This window comes from Galeopterus variegatus, unplaced genomic scaffold (genome assembly GCF_000696425.1).
Source record: "Galeopterus variegatus unplaced genomic scaffold, G_variegatus-3.0.2 Scaffold13950, whole genome shotgun sequence".
Classification (NCBI taxonomy): Eukaryota; Metazoa; Chordata; class Mammalia; order Dermoptera; family Cynocephalidae; genus Galeopterus; species Galeopterus variegatus.
The window spans coordinates 4013-4339 of NW_007740061.1; the positions used below are offsets into that span (position 1 = coordinate 4013).

At 57.5% G+C, this 327-nt stretch overlaps 1 pseudogene; it reads left to right on the forward strand.

The window, feature by feature from the left end:
- The first annotated feature begins 6 nt into the window (after positions 1–6).
- The window catches only part of LOC103581793, a 25219-nt pseudogene continuing 24898 nt past the window's right edge, over positions 7–327 (forward strand).

Here is a 327-nt window from a genome sequence, read left to right on the forward strand (position 1 = left end):
CAGGACGTAGACCACTTGGATTTTAAGATCGGGGTAGAGCCAAAGGATTCCCCACCCTTCACGGTTATCCTGGTGGCCTCATCCAGACAGGAGAAGGCAGCATGGACCAGTGACATCAGCCAGGTGAGTAGCGTCACCTGTCCCTGAAAGCAAGTGGTCCCTTCATGTTGTGACCAGCTTGGGAGCCTGACCAGGGGGGTGTGGGGAGGTGGCTGCATTGTTCTACAAAAAAGACACAAGTATCCTCCAGGTCTGCAGCCCCACCCAAGGCTGAGTTCAGGAGCCCATCCCCTGGCCCACCCTCAGAGTGCAGTCTGGGAACCCCCC